The following is a 21,378-nucleotide window of genomic DNA, read 5'->3' on the forward strand; positions in this document are numbered from 1 at the left end:
CCTTGGCCCAGTATTGCATATGACTTTATTGCATTGTGATTATTCACTATTTCTGCCTTTCTGCAGTTGATCATTAGGTTTTTATGTCCTAGTACATGGTCAATTTTTGTATAAGTTCCATGTACTGCGAAGAAAAAGGTATATTCCTTTCTATTCCCCATTCAGTTTCCTCCATAAGTCTACCATATCTAATTTTTCAAACAACCTATTTACCTCCTTAACTCCTTTCTTGTTTTTTTTATGATTCAATTTATCTAGATCTGATAGCAGGAGGTGGAGGTCTCCCACTAGTAGAGTTTTGCTGTCTTTGTCTTCCTGTACTTCTTTCAGCTTCTCCTCTAAGAATTTGGGTGCTGTCCCACTAGTTGCATTCAGTATTGAAATGACTTTATTGTCTCTGGTACCTTTTAGGTGGATATAGTTTCCTTCCTTATCTCTTTTAATGCTATCTATTTTTGCTGCTGCTTTGTCTGAGATAGGGTTTGCTACCCCTGCTATTTTTACTTCAGCTGAAGCAAAATATATTTTACTCCAACCTTTTCCTGTACTGTATATGTATCTCTTTGCTTCCAATGAGTTTCTTGTAAGCAGCATATTGTAGGATTCTGGTTTTTAATCCATTCTGCTATTCACTTACATTTTAAGGGAGAGTTCATCCAATTCACATTCAAGGTTATGATTACTAATTCTTTATTGCCCTCCATGCTATCTTCCCTCCATTTGTATTTTCCCCCCTTTCTCCCCCCTTTATCAATATTCACCAGAATTTTGTTCTGAATACCACCCCCTTCAGTGTGTTTGCTCTTGTATATCACACCCTCCCCTTTCTTTCCCCTTTCTCTTTTCCCTTCCCTTCCTTTTGTTAGTTCCCCTCCCCCCCACTCCCCTTCCCTTTCTCCATCCCCCCTCCCCTTTTCCCCTTTTAATACTTGATGGTTAGGTGTTTTATAAGTTAACTGAGTATGTGTAGGTTGACTTTAAGCCAAGCCTGATGAGAGGAAGATACAGGTGTTTTTCATCTGCTCCCTTCTTCCCCTCTATTACCATAGGTTTCTTTGTACCTCTTAGTGTAATGAGATTTACCCCATTCACTCTCCTCGCTGCTCCAGTCTCTTTCCCATCCCCCTTTTTAAGGAGGTAGTTTTTTTTTTAGATCATTCTATCTAAGTCATAGAAAATTATGAGTGTCTGTCCACTCTAATTCAATATACTCTATCTAATAGAGTCAAAATTCCTCAGAGTTATTTGGATCTTTCTCCCAAGTGGGGTTAAAGACAGTTACATCTCTTTAGATAGCAGTCTCATGGATAGGTCATGAATGTCCATCATTTCTGGCTAGGTATATTCTCTCTGTTAGAGTTACAATTCTGATGATTTATGAGAATCTTTTTGCCCCCCACGCTGGGATATAGCCAGTTTCAACTTACCAGATTGCATTTTTTTTCCTTTTACCGCCACACTTTTTTTCCCACTTTTTCATGTGTCTCCTGAACCTCCTGTTTCATGTCCAAATTTTCTGATTAGCTCTGGTCTTTTCATCAGAAACTTTTGGAATTCTTACATTTCATTAAATGTCCATCTTTTTCCCTGGAAGAGAAGGCTCAGCTTTGCGGGCAAATAGATTCTTGGCTGCATTCCAAGTTCCCTTGTACTTCGAAATATCTCATTCTAGGCCCTTCAATGCCTTAATGTTGATGCAACCAGGTCCTCTGTGATGCTTACTGTAGCTCCTTGATATTTAAATTGTTTCTTTCTGGCTGCTTGCTGGATTTTCTCTTTTATCTGATAGTTCTGGAGTTTGGCCACAACATTCCTTGGTGTTTTCATTTTAGGATCTTTTTCTGGTGGGGACCAATGTACTCATTCAATAACTACTTTGCCCTCTGATTCCATGATATCAGGGAAGTTTTCCATCACTAGATCCTGTAATATTAAGTCCAGGCTTTTTTTTTTTCTCTTCAATGTTTTCAGGAAGTCCTATAATTTTCAGGTTGCCCCTCCTCGATCTATTCTCGAGGTCATTGGTTTTGTTGATGAGGTATTTTACATTTGCTTCTAAGTTTTTCTATTTTTTGATTTTGTTTACCTGACTCTTGCTGTCTCATGGAGTCATTAGTTTCTGTAGACTCCATTCTTTTTTGGGGGGAAGGAGTTTTCATTAACTTTTTCCAATTCCTTTTCCAGTTGGTCAATTCTCCTTTTGAAAGAAGTTTCCATTTGACCAATTGAGGTTTTGAGAGAATTAATTTCTTTTTCCATCTGCCCTTTTGAAGGTCTGAGAGTTTTATTCTCCTTTTGTATTTGTCCAATTGTACTTTATAAGGTTTGTTTTCTTGTTGAAAGGTATTAATTGTCTCTCCCAAATTTCTAAGCTCCTTCCTTATTTCTTCAAGGAAGTCTTTCTGTGCTGAACACTACATTGTATTCTCCTCAGAGGTTCCAGTTCTCTCTGAGTCTTTCCCTTCCAAGAATTTTTCTGTGCATCCACCTTTCTGCTGACTCTTCTTCATTTTGCTAAGACCTGAGTTGGGGAGGGGCTAGTTCACAGGGGCTTGGGATCCCTAAAGACTTTACTCACTGAGTGCAGTTTCTATGGATGGCCAGTAGGAGGTGTAGGTTGCTTTCTCTGGAGTGTCTTTGACCTTGGTTGAGGCCTTCTCCCTTTCCTTGAAGGGAGGAGTTGGAGCTATTGAATTCTTTTGCCTTCAAACAATGGTGGGCTTTTTCCCTGGCCTGAGGTTATTCCTCAGCTGGGCTGGTTCTTCTGCTCACACACCTGGGCCTGAGGCAGAAGTAGTTTGCATTTGTTTGTTGGGAAAGAGGTCTGAATTGAAATGGGACTCAGACCCCTGGAGCCCAGGGATGGTGTCCAAATCCTTCTTGATCCAGAACTCTCCCCTGAGCCCTGTTCCGGATTTCCAAGGAGACAGCTCCAACACCAGTGCCTCCACACCCCTGCGGACTCAAGCCCCTTTGGTCCAGCCCCACCCTGATCCAGCAGGTCGGGCTATTAGGCCCTTAGACTCCTGGTTCCAATTCAGCTGTTGATCTGGCTGATCTGGGACTGATCCTTCCTTTGAGCCTAGACTGACCTGCCCAAATTCGGCCAAAGCTGCTGCAGGAGACAAATCCTGAGGTAGCTGTTGTTTCTTCTGGCTTTTCTTTCTGGGTTTTGTGGGTCAGATTTCTTTTAAGAGGTTTGTTTCATGTGATAGATGGGGAAGAGATCAGGAGACTTTAGAACTGTGCCTTTCTTCTCTCTGCCATCTTAGACTATAAGTTTTTCTCAACAGTCCAGGACACCTACACCAAAACTGACCATGTACTAGGGTACAAATATCTTATAATCCAAAGTAGAAAAGTAGAAAAATAAATACACTATTCTCAGACCATGATGCAATAAAAAAATACATGTAATATAGAATCAGGAAAAGATAAATCAAGAACTTACAGGAAATTAAATAACTTTATTTTAAATAATGGTGGATCAAACAGCAAATAATAGAAATAATCAATAATTATATCTAAAAAAGTGATAATAAGGAGACATCATATTAATATTTTTGGTATATATCCAAGGCAGTTTTGATGGGAAACTTTATGTCTATAAAAGGTTATATGAATAAAATTGAGAAAGAGATCAATAAAGTGTGAATGCAACTAAAAAAGCTAGGAAAAAGAACAAAGTAAAGATCCCCAATTAAATACCAAATTAGAAACTTTGAAAATCAAGGGAGAAGAAAGAAAACTATTGATTTTATAAATAAAACAAAGACTTACTTTTTTGAAAAAGCAAATGAAATAGTCAAACCATTGGTCAATTTGATTTAAAAAAATAAAGAAGATAACAAAATTACCAGTATCTGAAATGCAAAGGTGAACTACCCAACAATGAAGAGTAAATTGAAGATATCATTCAGAGCTACTTTGCCAAATTATATGCCAATGAATCGGTTAAATTGAGTGAAGTCGATGAATATTTAAAAAAAATACAAATTATCCAGATTAACAAAAGAGGAAATAAATTAAGTAACACCATTTCAGAAAAAGAAATTGCAGAAAATATCAATAAGCTCCCTAAGAAAAACTCTCCAGGACCAAGTGAATTCTATCAAACATTTTAGGAAAAATTAAATACTATTCTACATAAGCTATTTAAAAAATAGAAGAGGAAGGAGATCTACCAAAGTCCATTTATGACATGAATATGGTGCTGATAACTAAAACAGGAAGAACTAAAATAGACAAAGAAAATTATAGGCCAATCTCCCCAATGATTATTGACGAAAAAATCTTAAATGAAATTTTAGCAATGGAACTACAGCCAGCTATTACCTGGATACTATGCCATGATCAGGATCTATTTATATCAGACAAGCTGGGATGGTTCAACATTAGTAAAGTACTCAATCGAATTAAACATATCCATAGAAAAACCAACAGAAATCATATGATTATCACAATAAATGCTGTAAAAGCCTTTGATAAAATACTCATCCATTCTTATAAAAACACTAGAAAGTTTAGGAATAAATGGAGTTTCCTTTAAAATAAAAAAAATATTATCTACTTAAAACCATCAACCAATATTATATATAATGTGAATACACTCAGAACATTTCCAATGAAATAAGGAGTAAAACAATCATTACCATTTTCACCATTAATATTCAATATAGTACTAGAAATGGTAGCAGTAACAATAAAAGAAGAAAAAGAAATGGAAGGAATCTGAATTAGGAAGGAGAAAACAAAACTTTCATTCTTTTCAGATCTATGACGGTATACCTAGAGAATCTGAAAACCATCTAAAAAACACTTTGAAACAATGAACAAATTCAGTAAGATATAAAATAAGCCAAAATATTACATCAACAGTTTCACATGAACAACAAAACTCAAAAGCCAAAGATAGAAAAAGAATTTTTATTTAAAATAACTGTAGGGGCGGCTAGGTGGCGTAGTGGATAAAGCACCGGCCTTGGAGTCAGGAGTACCTGGGTTCAAATCCGGTCTCAGACACTTAATAATAATTACCTAGCTGTGTGGCCTTGGGCAAGCCACTTAACCCCATTTGCCTTGCAAAAAAACCTGAAAAAAAAATAACTGTAGTCAACATTAAATACTTGGAAATGTACCTCCCAAATGAAACCCAGAAACTATATGAGGACAATTATAGAGCACTCCTCACCCAAATAGTCAGATCTAAATAACTGGGAAAATGTCAAATGCTCATTCTTAGGACAAGCTAATAAAACAAAATTGACAATTTGACCCAAATTTAATTACTTACTCAATGACATGTCTATCAAACTACCAAATAACTACTTTAATGAGTTAGAAAAGATAGTAACAAATTCATCTGAATCAACAAAAGGGCAAGAATAACAAAGAAACTGAAGGGAAAAAATGTAAAGTAAAGTGGCCCAGCTCTAACCAGATATAAAACTATGCTATAAAGCAGCAGTCCTCAAAATTGCATGATACTGGTTACGAAATATTGTAATGGATCAGTGGATTAGGACAGATTCCAAAGAAACTGCAGTAAATGATGATAGAATTCTACTATTTGACAAAGTCAAAGTCATCAACCTCTGGGGTAAGAACTCACTATTTGACAAAATTTGTTTGGAAAACTGAAAAATAGTAAGGCAAAAACTAGTCATAGATCCACATCTTACCCTCTATACTAAAATAAGGTCATAATGGGTACAGGACTTAGAAATAAATTGTTATACCATAGAAAATATAATAGACCAAAAATACTCTTATCTGATTTATGGAAAATGGGTAAATTTATGACAAAATAAGAATTATAGCACATTACAAAATGCAAAATGAATTATTTTGACTTTATTAAATTAAAAAAATTTGCACTAATAAATCAACGTTGCCAAAATTAGAAGGAAACCAAAAAGCTTGGAAATAATCTTCACAACTAAGACTTTTCATAATAGTCTCATTTCTAAAATATATAGAGAATTGCATCAGATTTGTAAGGTTTCAAGTCATTTCCCAGTTGATGAATGGTCAAAGGATTTAAACAGATATATTTCAAATGAAGAAATTAAAGCTATCTATCTCTCTATCTATCTAGCTATCTAGCTATCTATATATATATAAAGTGCTACAACTTATTATTAATTAGAGAAATGAATATTAAAACAACAATGTGGAATCATCTCATACCTATTACTCTATTCAAGATGAGAAAAAGGGAAAATGATCAATGTTGGAGAGGCTGTGGAAAGATTGGGACACTGATGCATTGCTGGTGGAATTGTGAATAAACTCAACATTTCTACAGAACAATATGTAACTATGCCCAAAGATCAAAGACCCAGAAATTCCAGTTGTAGATTTATATCAAGAAAAAAATTATAAAAAATAAGAAATATCCTACATATTCCAAAATATTTATAACAACTCTTTTTGTAGTTGCAAAGGATTGGAAATTGAGTGGATGCCCATCAGTTGGGAATGTCTAATTAAGTTAAGGTACATGAATACTATAGAATACTATTGTTTTGCAAGAAATCACAAATGGTCAGATTTGAGAGAAGCATAAAATGACTTATGGGATCTGATGGTGAGAGAAGGGAGTAAAACCAAGACAATAATGTACACATCAACAAAATATCATGAGATGAATAACCTTGATGGAAGCAACTCCACTGAGCAGTTCAGAGAGCTAGGAAGACTATATTTAGAAGGGCTATGGACAATATTATCCCCATCCAGAGGAAGAAAAACAAAATAAAACAGAACATACACAAACACAAAAACACAAACACACACACACACACACACACACACACACACACAAACTCACACATGCATGCACAAAAAACCCTTCCAAATCTGATGAACACTTTATAAAAATATCTCTTATGCATCTTTTTTCCCATAATGCTAATTCCTAATATCAAAAATTATTAATTTGTAAACATGTTTACCTAAATATGTAGGTATAGTGGCAGCTAGGTTGCACAATGGTTAGAGGACCGGCCCTGGAGTCAGAAGTACCTGAGTTCATCTGGCCTCAGACACTGAATAATTACCTAGCTGTGTGGCCTTGGGCAAGTCACTTAACCGCATTTGCCTTGCAAAAAAACCTGAAAAAAAGGAAGAAAAATATGTAGGTATAATGTTAATCTGACTGTTTGCCACTGAGGGGTAGGGGGTGGGAAAGGAGGGTGGAAAGAATATAAAAAAATTATCCCTAATGTATCTCTTTCCCTTAATCCTAATTCCTCATACCAAAAATTACTAATTTATAAAAATGTTTATCAAAATATGTATATACAATGCTTACCTGACTGTTGCTGCTGAGGGGTGGGAAGTGGGGAGGGAGGGTGGAGGGAAATTTTATAACTAAAAAATACATAATATATATGGAGGAAAATAAACTAATGAAAAATGATATCAGCAGCATGTTGGTGTCATAAAAGAGATTTGGCAGATCTACTTCTATTTGTTAGTTTATGTAGAATATGAATAAATTTTTATTTACGTAGAATTCACTTGTAAATCCATCTTGACTTGGAGACATTTTCTTAGGGAGTTTATTGATACTTTTTTCAATTTCTTTTTCTGAAATGGGATTATTTAAATATGTTATTTCCTTTTCTGTTATTCTGGGAAGTTTGCATTTTTGTAAATATTCATCCATTTCATTCAGGTCATCAAAATTATTTGAACACAGTTCAGTAAAATAACTTCAAAGTATCTTTATAATTTCCTTCCCTTTGGTAGAGAGTTCACTACTTTCATTTTTGATACTGATAATTTGGTTATTTCTTTCCTTTTTTTGTTAGATTAACCAACGTTTCTATTTTATTGACTTTACCATAAAACCAACTCTTAGTTTTATTCATTAGATCAATGACTTTCTTGTATTCAATTTTATTATTACCTTCTCCCTTCATTTTCAGAATTTCTTATTTGATATTTAACATCTCTAATTTGTTCTTTTTACTTTGATTATTCTGCATTGCTCTCATGTCTCCTCCCAGTTTTTTCTCCACCTCCCACAATTGCTTTTTAAAGTTTTTTTTGAGATCATCCAGTGTCTAAGCCCATTTTCTTTTTCTTTTGGAGGTTTTGGATATGGAAGCTTCTATGTTGTCTTCATCTGCTATGTGTTTTTTATCTTCCATGGGACTGAAGTAATTCTCTATCATCAGATTCTTCTTTTTCTGCTGTTTACTCATTTCTTTACTCCAAGATTAATTTATAGCACTTCCAAATCTTTGAGGGTTTTTTGGACACCCCACTGGGACCTTTATTCCTCCAAGGTCTTATGCTCCCTTCCCTGTGCTTTGATATGTAGATGACCACCAAGCTGTCCTGAAGCTGTAAGGAGGGGTCTTGCTTGTCTATCATAGTATGGAAGCCCAAACTGCAACATGGATCTATGTGTGGGATAACAGCAGAGCCCTACACCAAGGGAGAGCCGAGAAATTTCTGCATTCTTTGCTGAGTGCCTAACCATCTGTGGACTGTGTTCTGGGGGTGCAGGCTGCTTCCTCCAGATTCTTGCTGCAGGTCTGAAGCCAGTGATCTCTCACTCCACACTCATTCCAGTGCAGCAAAATTTTCTCCCTGTCCCTTCAGGTTGTTCCAGGACTGTGCTTTGACTGGGGTTTTTCCCAACCCCCGGTACTGGTGAAACACACCTTTCCCACTGAACTTCGAAGTTATCTTGGTCAGGGAAAATGCTTCACTCAGTCTTTCTTTGGGTTCTGCCGCACTGAATTTTGATTGGAGTCATAACTTTTTGTCTTTTGGAGTTTTGGGGGGAAGAAGCTCCCGGGAAATGCTGCCTTCATGCTGCCATCTTGGCTTCTTTCCCTGGAGCATATTTTTATGATTATATATAGCTTTAATTTCTTCAAATGAAAACTATCTCTTTGTATCCTTTAACGAACTACCAATTGGGGAATGACTTGTGACTTTATAAATTTGAAGCAATTTTCTGTTTATTTTAGAAATGAGACTTTTATCAGAACTCCTAGTTGTGAAGATTGTTTCCCAACTTTTTGCTTTCCTTCTAATTTTGGCAGCATTTATTTTATTAGTGCAAATACTTTTTAAATTTAATTTAGTCCAAATAATCTATTTACCAGTTTATATTGTGCTTTAAATGTTGTTTGGTCAAAAATTTATCCCCTTTCCATAGATCAGATAACTAGAATATTTCTTGATCTATTAATTTATCTATGGTATTGCTCCTTATGTCTAAATCCTTTGCCTATTTTGACCTTATTTTGGAATAGGGTGTGTAATATGGACCTATGCATACTTTTTGTCATACTGTTTTCCAATTTTCCCAACAATTTTTGTCAAATGGTTTGTTCTTATCCCAGTAACTGATATCTTTGGCTTTGTAAGAAAGTAGATTGCTATAGTCAGTTTCTTTTGCTATAGTGTTCTTTTATACCTATCCTAAGCCTCTGATCCATTCCTCTATTTCTTAAGCAGGAGCTGTCACTTTTTTTGACTGACATTTTATGGTATGGTTCTAGATCTGGTAGAACTATACCACCTTCATTTTCTTTTTTTTTCTCATCAATTCCTTTGCTAATCTTGCCCTTTTGTTGCACTAAATGAATTTTGTTATTATTTTTTCTATCCCAATAATGTACTTATGTGGTAGTTTGCTTGGCATGGAATTGAATAAGTAATTTAATTTGAGTAGAATTGTCATTTTATTATATTAGCTCAAACTAACCATGAACATTTGACATTCTTTCAATTATTTAGAACTGACTTTATTTGGGTGAGAAGTGCTTTATAATTGTATTCGGACAATTTCTAGGTTTTTCATGGGAGGTAGATTCTCAAGTATTTAGTGCTGTCCATTGATATTTTAAATGGGATTTCTCTTTCTATCTCTTGTTCTTGTACTTTGATGTTCACATATAGAAGTGCTAATAGTTTATATGTATTTATTCCATATCCTACTGCTGAAATTGTTAATTATTTAAAGGAGATTTTTAGATGATTTTATTAGGTTCTCTAAGTAGGCCTTCATATTGTCTGCAAAGTGTGAAAGTCTTGCTTTCTCATTCCCAATTCATATTACTTCAACTTCTTTTTCTTCTCTTATTACTACAGTTGTCATTTCTAATACTTTATTTAATAGTAATGGTGATAATGTGCATGTTTAACCCCAGATCTTAATGGAAATGCACCAAGTTTATTCCCTTTACATGTAATATTTCTATAGATACTATTTATTAATTTAAGGAAAACTACATTTATTCCTAAACTTTGTAATGTTTTTAATAAGAATGAATGTTGCATTTTATCAAAGGCTTTTCCAGCATCTATTGAGATAATCATATGATTTCTGTTGATTTTGCTATGGACACGTTCAGTTATGCTGACTGTTTTCCTAATGTTGAACCATCCTTACCTACTGGTGTAAATCCTTACTGATATGGTGTATCATTTTAATATAACTTATAGTTTCATTGTTAAAATTTTATTTAGGTGTATTGCATCAATATTCATAAGGGGAATTGGTCTATAATTATCTTTGTCTGTTTTGGTTCTTCCTGGTTTAGATACCAGCACCATGTTGGTGTCATAAATGGAGTTTATTTGAAATCATTCTCCTATTTTTTAAATAGTTCATCCAGCATAGGAATTAATTGTTCCTTAAATTTTTGGTAGAATTCATTGTAAATCCATTTCAATCTGGAGACTTTTTCTTAGACAGTTTATTGATGGCTTCTTTAATTTCTTATTCTGAAATAGGATCATTAAAATCATTTATTTCCTCTTCTGTTAATCTGGACAGTTTGTATTTATGGAAATATTCATCCATTTCACAGAAGTTATTCAATTTATGCCATACAGTTTACCAAAGTATCTCTGAATTATCTATTTAATTTCCACTTCGTTGGTGTTTAGTCCACCCTTTCCTTTTTGGATACTGGTAATTTTATCATCTTTCATTTTTGAAATCAGATTAATCAAAGTTTTATCTACTTGTTTTTTTTATTAATTAATTAATACTTAATATTATGGGATCATAGAATTGGTAGGAATTTTGGAGATCATCCAGTAGAACTCCCCTATTGTAAAGATGAGGTAACTGAAAGACAAAGAGTTTAAAAGAATTGTCTGAGGGACCACAGGTAGAAATGAGCAAAGCTTGGATTTAAACTTGAATCTTTGAGTATAAACCTGGTGCACTTACCTTGAACCAGGAAGTCAGATATCAGGTAATTAGGCTCTTAAGCCCTACATAAATTAAACCATTTATTTACTGCCATATCAATTAGATTTCCAAAACTTAACTTCAGTTAGTTAGAAAAATTCATTATGGGAACTAAATTCATATTGGGAAACAAAAAATCAAGAATATCAAGGATTCAATGGAAAAAATGTAAAAGAAGGAGGCTTAACCTTACCAGATCTTAATTCATATTTTAAAGTATCAGTCATCAAAACTGTCTGGTACTGACTAAAATATGGAGTGGTGTATCAGTGGAATAGATTCAGTGCAAAAGAGATGCAAGAAATGATTATAGTAATTAGTTGTTTGATAACCCCAAGGAGTACGGCTTTTTGTATAAAACTCATTCTTTGATTAAAAACAGCTAGGAACACTGGAAAATAGTTTGACAGAAACTAGGATTAGACTAACATCTTATTCCCTACAATAAGATAAGATCAAAATGAGGGCAGAATTTAGACAGATAAGACAACATTTTAAGCAAATTAGGAGAACAAGGATTAGGAGAGGTGTTTGACCAAGGATGAGATAAAGTATATTATAAAAACCTAAGCAGGCAATTTTGAATACATTAAATTAAAATTTTTGCCCTAAAAAAAAAAACAAAACACTCTAACCAAGATCAAAGAAATGTAGTACATTGGGAAAGAATTTTTACATCTTGTGTTTCTGACAGAGGACTTTTTCTAAAATATAAAGTGAACTGAGTCAAATTTATAAAAAAACAAACCATTCTGCAATTGTCAAATAGTCAAAGGATATGCAAAGGTAATTTTCAGATGAGGAAATCAAAGCTATCTATAGACATACGAAAAATTGCTCCAAGGCATTACTGTTCAGTCAAATACAAATTAAAACATCTCTGAGGTACCACCTCACACCTCTCAGTTTGGTCAATATGACCAGAAATAATAATGATACATATTGGAGTTGATGTGGGTAATTTGCACTGTTGGAGTTGTGAAGTGACCAAACTTTCTGAAGAACAGTTTGGAATTATACCAAAAAGGCAATGAAAATGTGCATACCCTTTGATCAAGCAATACCACTACTGTGTCTGTATCCTGCAAAGATCATGAAAAATGGTACAAATCCCACCTGTACAAAATATTTACAGCATCTCTATTTGTAGTGAAAAAGAATTGGAAATTGAGGAGATATCCATCATTTGGGGAATGGCTAAACAAATTGTGGTATATATATATATAATGTATTACTATTGCTCTCTTAGAAATCAGAAGGGATGGTATTTCAGAGAAGCATGGATTGATGCAGAGTGAGATGAGTAGAACCAGAAGAAGAATCTTGACTTGCTCACTCCATCAATGCAATACAATTTTAGGGGTTCTGTGATGGAGAATATCATCTGTCTCCAAAGAAAAAACTATGGAGTTTAAGGGAAGAACAAAGAATATTACCTTCAATTTTTTAAAGAGTCATATTATATTTTTCATATTTTTGCTATCTATAATTTTTTCTTTCCTCCTTAGGGATATGTTTATCTCTAAATGCATTCAATTTTGATCTATGCATATCATGAAAACAAATGTAAATGTTCGTAAATTACCTCCTGTTGGGGAAGGGGAGGGAAAAGAGGTAGGAGGAAAATTGTAAAATTTAAATCTTTGCAAAAATGATTGGTAGAAAGTACTATTGTATATAATTGGAAAACAAATAAAATAATTATATTAAAAATCAAAGAATGGGCGGCTAGGTGGTACAGTGGATAGAGCACTGTCCCTGGAGTCAGGAGTACCTGAGTTCAAATCCGGCCTCAGACACTTAGTAATTACCTAGCTATGTGGCCTTGGGCAAGCCATTTAACCCCATTTGCCTTGCAAAAACCTAAAAATCTCAAAGAAGAGAGACTGAGGAAAAATTAAAAAATAAAAATTGCAACAATCTATGAAATACAAAAAAAATGATTATTAAAAGAACAAAAATTTAAAGGAAGAAAAATGAGTCATAGTAAATTAAAATTACTCAAAAGGAAAGCCAATCAAATTTTAAGGGGCCAAGAAATAGGGTCAGCTAGGTGGTACAATGGGGCAGATATGTGGCACAATGGATAGAGCACTGGCCATGGAGTCAGGAGTTCAAATCCAGGCTAAGACACAAAATAATTGCCCTGCTCTATGACCCCATTGCCTTAAATAAATAATTTTTTTAAAAAAACTGACCAATAAATAATAAAATAATATATAAATTATGAAAAAAAAGTAAGAAAATGTGTGACATCTCTTTTTGTTTTTTTTTTTTTTTGCTTTTTGTTTTTGTTTCTTTTTGTTTTTAGGCTTTTGTAATGGAAAATGGGGTTAAGTGGCTTGCACAAGTCCACACAGCTAGGTAATTATTAAGTCTCTGAGACCGCATTTGAACCCAGGTACTCCTGACTCCAACACTGGTGATTTATCCACTACGCCACCTAGCTGCCCCCTGTGACATCTCTTAAGAAACACACCTGATCAGGAAGACAGATCAAGAAGAGAAAACATAAGAATAATAGGAGTATATGAAAATTATGATCAAAACAAGAATCATGATGCAAGAAATAATTAAAGAAAATTGAACTAAAGTATAAGAACAAGAAGAGAAAATAGACATAGTGAAAAAAATAAATCACTGATGACCACAGGAAAGGGATCTTAAGAGAAAAATATTCAGCAAAATTTGACTCATTTTCAAAGCCCCTAAGTGAAGGAGAAAATATTAAGAGCAAAACAATTTATATATTGTGGAGTTACATTTAGAATTACACAACACCTAGCAGCAACTATTAAAAAGATCATAAGTTTTAGAAAAGTACACTTCAAAGAACAAAAGAACTGAGGCTGTGGCTAAAAATATCAACCCAGCAAAGTTAAGTATAACACTGAATTAAAAAAAAAAACAATATTCAGTGAATTTCCAGACTTTGAGGATTTTTAATATCAAAAACCTGAACTTAATAGAAAATTTGATATGCAAAAACTAAGAGGAAAAATAAGGGAAACATCAAAGATTAATTACAAAGCACTCAATAAAGACAAATTTGTGACTTTTATACATGGTAATGTAAATATGCCTAAAATTTTAATTAGAAATTGGTGAAGAAAGATTGGTGTACTGTTGAGAAAGATTGGACTTATAAATTAAATGGTTTTGGAAAAGATGAAAAAAGTTATCATTTTACATGTATATATATATATACATACATATATATATATATATATATATATATATATATATATATATATATGAGAGGAATAATTAAAAAAGAAATTAGATGGGAAAGCAGAGTAGTTGTGGAATTCTACTTTCATCTAAAATGGATTAAGGAGGGGATAATACATACAAATATATGCATGCATATGCATGTGTCTGTGTGTGTATGTGTGTATAAAAAGTCTTTTAAATTCAGGAATAAGAGGAAGGATAGAAAGGGTACTGAAATAGAAGGTAAAGAAATAGGAAAGGAGGACATATAGAAGGATATTTAAATCATTGGGGAGGGTAGTATAGAAATGTGTGTAATGAGGGATTCTTTGAAAGCAGTAGGTAAAGGAATAGGATGGCAGGCAATGGATTGTAGTAAGATTGAAGAGTAAGGAGGAGTTGTTACTTTCAGTAAATGTTATAAAAATGAGAGATACATACAATCCAAATATATAGACATTTGTGAATATGTATTTGTACATATGTCTATGCATCTACAAAAAAATAAGTTTGGATGTGACTTTGTGTGTATTTGTGTATATAGATAAGTGTCTCTATATGCATGCATTTATAAATGTATATATATGTTTGTGTGTGTGTGTGTGTGTGTGTGTGTGTGTGTGTGTGTGTGTGTGTATGCTTGTGTCCAGGCTTAATTGTAGCCATTCTGGGAGGAGGAGTGGGAGGGAAAAACTAAAGTAAACAGGGCACAGCAGAGAACAGAAGAAAATCCACAAGGAAGCACAGAAAGATGGATAATTTTGAATACAATGGATAGATTTTGTTACATAGACATTCTTTAAGTGGGAATTTATTTTTATAAAAAGAATCTTCTTGTATTTTGTTGCAAACATCACAATTTTTTCTTATTTTGTGCTATTTTGTTAATATATCTTAATAAAAACCCATTTTAATCACTCTCAAGCTATTTATAAAAAATGAATCTGAATAATAATGCAAATTGGGCATGAAAATGCTTTTTGTGATTGTGCAGATACTCACACAAAGATTGTGAGCCTGGCTGTCTGACCAATAGAAAGTGAACCAGGGGGTTGTAATTGCATTAATGGCTAGGATAAAAGGGGTTTGCATTTCTTGGCACTTTGCACTCTTAGAGCTGTAGCTCATATTATTGAGGTTTTGCCCTCTTCTCAAGAAGAGCAAATAAACTCCTTTTCAGAAAAATAACAAAACAAAGCAAAACAATGAGAGGTTAAATGATTTTGTTTTAATGAAGAGTAGGAAAGTTATATGATGAAAATGAGATAACATCAATTGGAAAAACCATATGGCATGTTGGGACACCTCCCCCCAAAATTACAAAACAACAACAACAAGAGAAGAACTAAAGTATTTTTGCTGGATCTTCTATTATAGCTTTAATAAAAAATAATCAAATGTTTAACAATTATGCTGGTTGAGAAGTTATAAAGTAGTTGTAACCTATATTAGTGGACAAAATCCTCTCACCAAGGAAATCATAATTTCATGCCACTTTCTTGAAAACAAAGGGAAAAAAAGCAAAAAAATCATATTCTTCCCAGGAGAAATGACAAATATAGGCACAAATGACCAAAAATATCTCCCATGTGTAGGTTAATAAATAAAAAAACAGATTGCATATAATGAAATTTTTACTGATAAAACACATAAAAACAAAAGAAAAAAATTTAAAATATCTGCGATTCTGTCAAATATATATATATATATTCTATTTTTCTAATCTTTATATTGTTCAGAGCTAAATTTCTAAAATAAATAAATAAAAATACTTGTCTATCCTCCCTACCTCCTCTACTCATCATATTAAAGTTATTCATCACTTTCCATATGACTTCTATGCTTGTTGATTCACAGAAACAATAGTAGTATCAAAAGAATTCGCTAATAACTACTTCCCATTATTCTCTCCTAAGCTTTTATTTCCAATTCTAATTCTCTTTGACTTTTGAACACTCTTAATATATTACCCATCCATGCAGGTTTTTGCTGATTTTTTTTCCTTCTCTAATACTGGATTTTTCTTTGTTTTTCTTGCCCCCAAATATAAATATTCTCTAGATTTTGTTAACTTTTCTTCTTTCTTTAAGCTATCCATCTTGATGATCTCATCCACTTGATTGGATTCAATGAATATTTCCTTTTGGGTGACTTATAAATACATGCTTCTGAGTCTTTCCTCTGAGTTTCATTTGTACATCCTCAAATACTAGCTAGACATGTATTTCAATATTTTGCCATCATCTCAAACTTAAAATGTCTGAAATAGAACATATTCTTACACATAAATTGCTTCCTATTTTGGCTTACTTTTTGTTTTCTTTTGATGGCAGCATCATTACTGTCCCAAAAGTTTCAAATCTGAAGCATTTTTGATTCTTGCTCTCCCAACTTTCACCACAATACTCCCAATCAGTCAGAAAATCTTGCTGGCAATAATCTCCTTTCACTTTCTCCCTCTAAAATTTTTTCTACAGTATTTTTCTCTAGTTTATAAAAAAGCTTCCTAATTTGTTCTTCTTATCTCCAGTCTTCTCCCCCCCTTTTTAAATCACTTGTCACACAAATATTGATAGTGCACAGGTGTCTCCATGTCCTTCAAAATCTATCAATTGCTCCCAACCAAATAAAATGAAAACACAACAGACAGAAACTTAAGATCAAATATTATTTGAATATCTTTATTTTTCTATTATTAATGTAGGTGCAACCCGATCCTATACTCACATATTGCATTCTAACTGAGCTAGTGTTTCACAACTAATAGACATGTATGGTATATTTAATGACTGACTTTCTGACTTACTAAATCCAAATTGTGAACTCAGTGAAATACTTTACATTCCCTCAACTAGAAGAGGCAAAAACGAAGTTAAATAAGACAGTATTCATGCTGGAATTTTACAGAAGAGAAAGATTTCACAAAGAGATGAGTGACAAGGGTGTGCTCAGGCATAGAAAATTTTTGTATACAAGTGCAAGAAGGCAGTAATGGACAGGTATTCAAGTTTGGATCATTATTAAAATGTATGATAGAGAATGATTAGAAATAATTGACAGGTGGAAAAATAGACAAAATCATGGACTTCTGTGCAAGACTTATCTTGTGGACAACAGAGAGTCTCTAGAAAATTTTATACTAGGAAACAACATACTTAGATCTATATCTTGGTTCATTATATCTTAAATAACTGATTTTTGTTTAAAATGTGTCAAATTATTTGAATTCAATATCCTTTATCTTGTCAATCCTTCTAGGTATGATTTTCAGAATTATCACTGAAGTGTCAAAATTTATAAAACCAAGATAAATGAAGTATGACATGGTTGATTAGACCCTTCCTGATGGGACTTGTAGGGCAAAGCCAAGAGGGCAACATGAAGCTAGTATTCTCCTGGAGTTTTTCCAAACACAGCCAAAAATGAAGCCTCTACACAGACAGATTCCTCTCCAACAGATTCCAAGAAAACTAAAAAAGATCAAAACAAGCTTTCAACTGCATATATTATGGAGGATATTCAGTGAAAGTCTACATCTTTGGGGGAAAAGGGAAAAGTAAAACCCACCTAGGCTGCAGAGCAGGAAACCTAGCAGGAGACTTTTAACCACGTTGTGGGCCAGGTCCCAGTCCTAGAAATTCTGAACACTGGGAAAACTGGGATAAAAGAAATAACTGGATTGGGAACAAATCTCTGCATAGGCAACTACCTGGTTTGCATAGATAACATCTTGACCAGCAAGGGCTAACCATAGAAAATTACTATGTAGATAAAGATGTTAAAAATGGCATCTCAGAAAAAGAAAGCAGTGAAAATTTCCCTACATGGGAAGTATGAAAGGAGTCTATAAATTGATCTCAAAACCAAAATCTCATGGAAAAGTTTGTAAAAAAAGTATTTAAAAAACAAAGAGAGAAAGAAGAAAATGGGGAGAAAAAAATGGGTCATGGAGCAATATTATGAAAAATTGACCAAAGAATAAAGTTTCCTTAAAAATAAAAATAACTAATAGGAAAAAGAATATAATGCTTCAAAAAACAAAAGTGACCAACTAGAAAAGAAAGACAATTCATCTAAAACATAAATTTACCTACTGGAAAAGGAATGCAACTCAACAAAATTGTACAATTGACCAACTAGAAAAGGAAATGCAAAAGCTAACTGAAGAAAATAAAGCCCTAAAAATTACAATTGGACAAATAGAAATTAATTAATCTATTAGACACCAAGATTCCATCAAACAATATCAAATGGGCCCCACCCAGCAGGCCACTCCCTCTTAGCGCCCCCAACGGACCCCCGGGAGGAATGGGGCCCCGCTGGGCGGCTGTGGGGGTGCCTGAACTGACCAAATACTGAGCTAACCCTGACAAAATGAGTGTCAGTCTCATTATCAACGTGTACCTCCATGGAAAGGACACTGCCAAGGTATTGGTTACATTCAAGGATGTGGCTGTGGATTTCACCCTGGAGGAGTGGAGCCTTTTGGACCAAGCTCAGAAGCAGTTATACAAGGAGGTCATGTTGGAGAATGCCCAGAAACTGGTCTCTGTGGGATTTCCAGTTACCAAACAAGATGTGATCTCTTATTTTGAGGCTCCATGGATACTGGAACAAAAAGGCCTGAGAGACTGTTGTTCAGAAGAAGAGATAAAACTTGACATTAAGGAGACTACTGGAAAGCTAAATCTTCCTGTGGAAGAAACCCTCAAGCAAAGATTTGTAAATGACCATCCCTGTGACTTCACCTGGAGAGAATTCTTTACTACACTTGACAGAATCCAAAATAGAGAGAATCCTTATGAATACAATCCCTGTAGAAAGACTTTTCCACTTATTTACAATCTTATTAATAATCATAAAGTCCATACTGGAGAAAAACCTTATGAATGTAATCAATGTGGGAAGGCTTTTACATGGAAGATCAATCTTACTGAACATCAGAGAATTCACATCGGAGAGAAACTTTATGAATGTAATCACTGTGGAAAGGCTTTTACTCAGCGGTTCCATTTTACTACACATCAGAGAATCCACACTGGAGAGAAACCTTATGATTGTAATCACTGTGGAAAGGCTTTTGTTTGAAGGGACCTTCTTACTGTACATCAGAGAATCCACACTGGGGAGAAACCTTATGAATGTAATCAGTGTGGAAAGGCTTTTATTCAGAGGAACCATCTTAATGTACATCAGAGAATCCACATTGGAGAGAAACCCTATGAATGTAATCACTGTAAAAAGTCTTTTCTTAAGAGGGCCTATCTAACTGCACATCAGAGCATCCACACTGGAAAGAAACCTTATGAATGTAATCAATGTGGAAAGGGTTTTACTCGATGCAACAATCTTAGTGCACATCAGAAAATCCATACTGAAGAGAAACTTTATGAATGTAATGACTGTAAAAAGACTTTTACTAAGAGTGCCTATCTAACTGCACATCAGAGAATACACACTGGTGAGAAGCCTTATGAATGTAATCAATGTGGAAAGGCTTTTATATGGAAGATCAGTCTTACTTTACATCAGAGAATTCACACTGGAGAGAAGCCTTATGAATGTAATCAATGTGGGAAGGTTTTTACATGGAAGATCAGTCTTACTGCACATCAGAGAGTTCACACTGGGGAAAACCTTATGAATGTCATCAATGTGGAAAGGTTTTTGCATGGAAAATCAGTCTTACTGCACATCAGAGAATTCACACTGGGGAAAAACCTTAAAAATATAATCAATGTGGAAAGTCTTTTTACTGTACATTGTTAGAACTATGATATACATTGAAAAAAAAACAAAATTGCCAGACATCAATTGTGTTCAGTACATTTCTCTATGATCTTGCATAGAAAAAGTCATTTCCTTCAGCAATTAATTTAACTTTTAGATTATAATAAAGTAATTCTGATACAATTAAAAAAACAATATCAAAAGGCTGAAAAAGTTGAAGAATAAAATAAAGTAATTTTTAGGAATAACAAATGACCTGAAAAATAGATTCAGGAGAGTTAATTTATGGGTTAGAAACATAGAAAACCTATATCATAAAACAAGCTTGGAAAATATATTTAAGGAAATTATCTGGGAAAACTGCTCCAATATCCAAAATCAAGAAGACAAAATAGTCCTTCAATAAATAAACAGAACTCTTCCAGTAAGACATGCCAGAAAAACTCGAAGGAGTATGACAGCTAAATGCCAGAATTATCAAAGAAGAAAATACTGCAAACATGCAAAATGAAGCAATTTAAATGCAAAATAACAACAATCAAAATTAGTTCATCATCAAATTATCAGAGGACCTGGAATATATTTCAGATGGTAAGGTCCTTGAATTGCAAGCAACATATCCTATCAATACCTGTACATAAAAGGACTGCCAAAAGAATGTAAGTACAAGATATAATTTCTGATACCCTGCAAAATTTAGCATATTCTGTCAGGTGAAAAAATGGATTTTCAGTGATATGGAGAACTTACAAAACTTTCTGATAAAAAGACCATAACTGAACAGAGAATGCAATCTTCAAATACAAAACTGAAGAGATGCATAAAAATGTAAATGTTAAGGGAAAAATATTGGACAACAACATTAAATTATTTTCAACGTCTATAAGGGAAGATAGCATTTGCATTTCTTGAGAATTGTGTTTCTCTTAGAGCAGAGAAGGGGAGCATACTGAGAAGAGTTGGATATACATGAAATTTGGAAGAAATATCTTAATCCATACTTTAATAAATGAGGGTTTTAGTAACATGGATGGGGACTAAATGGACAGCGGGTGAGAGTATACCCAATACTTTGAATGGGGAGTGATGAAGGACTGTGGCTGGAGTATAACAGATACAGAGAGATAGAGCATGCATAGAGGAACTGAACATGAAAACATCACAAAGAGATTATACTTTGCATGATGTTTGGTTGCAATTGGAGG

The 21,378-nt window shown here is 33.8% G+C and overlaps 1 pseudogene; it reads left to right on the plus strand.

Moving 5' to 3' along the window:
• The first annotated feature begins 18,783 nt into the window (after positions 1-18,783).
• On the plus strand, positions 18,784-20,170 carry LOC141499755 (uncharacterized; annotated as a pseudogene).
• The last annotated feature ends 1,208 nt before the right edge of the window (positions 20,171-21,378 follow it).

Source organism: Macrotis lagotis, chromosome X, assembly GCF_037893015.1.
Source record: "Macrotis lagotis isolate mMagLag1 chromosome X, bilby.v1.9.chrom.fasta, whole genome shotgun sequence".
Taxonomy (NCBI): Eukaryota; Metazoa; Chordata; class Mammalia; order Peramelemorphia; family Peramelidae; genus Macrotis; species Macrotis lagotis.